Source organism: Antrostomus carolinensis, unplaced genomic scaffold (genome assembly GCF_000700745.2).
Source record: "Antrostomus carolinensis isolate BGI_N321 unplaced genomic scaffold, ASM70074v2 scaffold38359, whole genome shotgun sequence".
NCBI lineage: Eukaryota > Metazoa > Chordata > Aves > Caprimulgiformes > Caprimulgidae > Antrostomus > Antrostomus carolinensis.
In genome coordinates, this window is record NW_010337311.1 from 69,884 (window position 1) to 72,553 (window position 2,670).

The following is a 2,670-nucleotide window of genomic DNA, read 5'->3' on the forward strand; positions in this document are numbered from 1 at the left end:
TCAGCAGAAGACCCCTAGAGCCAGCATCCACCTGAACTTCCCATCTGCCATTCAGCTAGCCCCATCTCCTGGTGGGGTGGGTCCAACCCCCCCTTACAGCTGGTCTTTGGAGCTACCATGGTGGGACAACTTGCCTCCCATAAAGCAGAAGTGTCTTAGCCACACTTAGTCATACTAACATTACATTACATTAATGGTTTGTCAGGTAGTAACTTTCCTAAGTGCTGTGGAACAGCTGAAATCTCTTCTTTGTACCTCTGTCTTTGTGAGACACGTTGTTGTCAGTTCAAATATTTCAAGCCTGCCAGGGCAACCGAGTGAAGGATTTGTTTCCTGAGAACAGCGTGCTGGAGATGAGGCAGCATGTGCTGTGTCTGACTCCAAAGCACACATGTACTGAAAAGGCAGCTGGCAGGCAAGACTGAACAGGGAACTATTGAACAGTTCCTTCAACTGAAACACTGATTTGGGGCTCCTCTACCCAGAGATCAGTTGTCGTGAAACTTAATTATCTCTCACCCACTGTCAAGTACCATTGATTGGCATTGGATAAAGGATGCAGAAGTTACTGGGGAAGGAGAAGAATTTGCAAGAAGAGAAATAGACAAAAAGCCTAAGTGCGGATATTATGTTTCCTTGGAAAACCTTTTTTAAATGGTTACAAAGGAGAAAAGAGCTTTGCTCTCAACTCACTGCTCTGTGAGCTGATTTCAGTTTAAGCTACAGAATGGGTCTCAGAGCACAAAACCGGGTGAATTGGTACCACATTCATTTTATTTCTAAGCAAGAGGTAAGACTACACTTTCCTGTACACTTAGTCTCAAAGCTCACACAACATTTGAGCTTAATGAAGGAGACAGAGCTGCAGGGGCACTTGGCCTGAGACTCTGGGAAGGAAAGTATCAGGTTTGGGATCTATTCTGAAACAAGGTGCTTGAAAGACCTGAGGTGTGCATTACTGTCAAATTTAGGATAGAGGAGGGAGGAGGGATTGCGGGTGCAGTGTTGGGCAAAACTCTTGGTCTCAGTAAGGTCTCGGAGAGGTGGTGGGAGTGACTGTGGTAATAAATAGCTGGGCTGAAGAAAGGCTTAAAAGTCACACTGCAAGGAGGTGAAAGTGAAGGTAGGAACTGAGGGTGGTTTGCAGAGAGCATGGAGCAACTGTGTCCGCTCTTTTCTGAAAAGCTCAAGCACAGCACAGTGCAGACCTCTACAAATGAGACACTGTGAGATGGTTACCTGCGTTTGCACAGGGCCCTGCCTGGACTCACCTGTCTGGAGGGAGAGCATTTTCCTAACCCAGCGAGGCTGCTGCTCTCTCCCACTCCCTCCCACCTGGAGATGAAGACAGTCAACAGCCTCTTCTGCTCTACCTTCAGCTTCCCCCAGTATCATGCTACCCCACACAGAGTACAAACAGGGCAAAGGCAGCCTGCTCCCCTGATCCTGCTAATGGCTGGGTAGGTGCTGCCCTGCTGTCAGAGAAGGGTCCAGAGAGGACAGAAAAGGGAATGGGAATGGGAGAAAGGCTCACAGAAGGGGCCACAGGCGGGCACTTCTCCAAATGTTCAAGCTCCCAAAGTGGCAGCAGCTGGAGGCTACGACCTTTTCCCTCGATGCTGCAGTTTCCCCAGACCTTGCTCAAAGGGCACAAGCTGCAGAAGCCTGTCTGGCCACCTTCTTATTTCTTTATTGACAAGTACAGAGTCAAGGTCTGCAGAAAAGGGAGGAAAAAGATTAGAGTGCCAAGAGATACCCCCCCTGCCAATAACTAGGAACTGATGAAAACTCTGAGTATCAAGGTGATTCACAAACACTTACACTAGAAGAAAAATGCCATCTAACTGGATCTTCAAAGCAGAATTATATTGCTACATCCCCTACAGCTATCTAAAGGGAATGAAGAGACTATACAGCTCATGGAGATAAGAGTGAGAGCATCAATACATTTTACGTTCTTTAGCTGTAGAGATTAATTCCTTGATTAAAGATCATGGTTAAGATTCAGAAATCTGAACCTTAGGGAACTATGATTATTGCTGAATGCTCTAGGGCTTGCAGATTTAGGATATCAATGGGTCTAACATGGGGATGATACTTTACATTATCTTTCCCTGAAGGCACAGCCTTCTGGATATAATGATGCTGATGCTACAGCTAGAGCCAGGACTGGGCATTCAAAGCCTGAAGGAACTGGATTATTGCAGGATGTTGTAAGGACTGCAGTTAGGAAGAAAGTTTGTGTCAGTTGGAGCTAGTGTTTTATAAGCTACTGTGGTGGTTTGACCCACAGTAGGACCATGCGGTCCTGCACTCACCACCCCTACCTGGTGAGATGGGAAGGGAATCACAACAAAGGGGACATGGGATTAGGAATGAAGGACAGGGAGGGCTCACTCACCAGTTATGGTCACGGGCAAAACAGACTCAACTTGGGGAAGAAAAATCAATTTAATTCGTTACCAAACATCTGAGTCACACAGTGAGACATAACAACCACATCTTACAACACCTTCCCCCACTCCTCCCTTCTTCCTGGGCTCAAATCACTTTGCTCCCAATTTCTCTACCTCCCCGCCCACAGTGGCACAGGGGACAGGGAATGGGGGTTCAGTCAGTTCACCTCTGCCACTCTTCTGGGCATGAAAGTCCAGGAAAAAGATGTTCCAA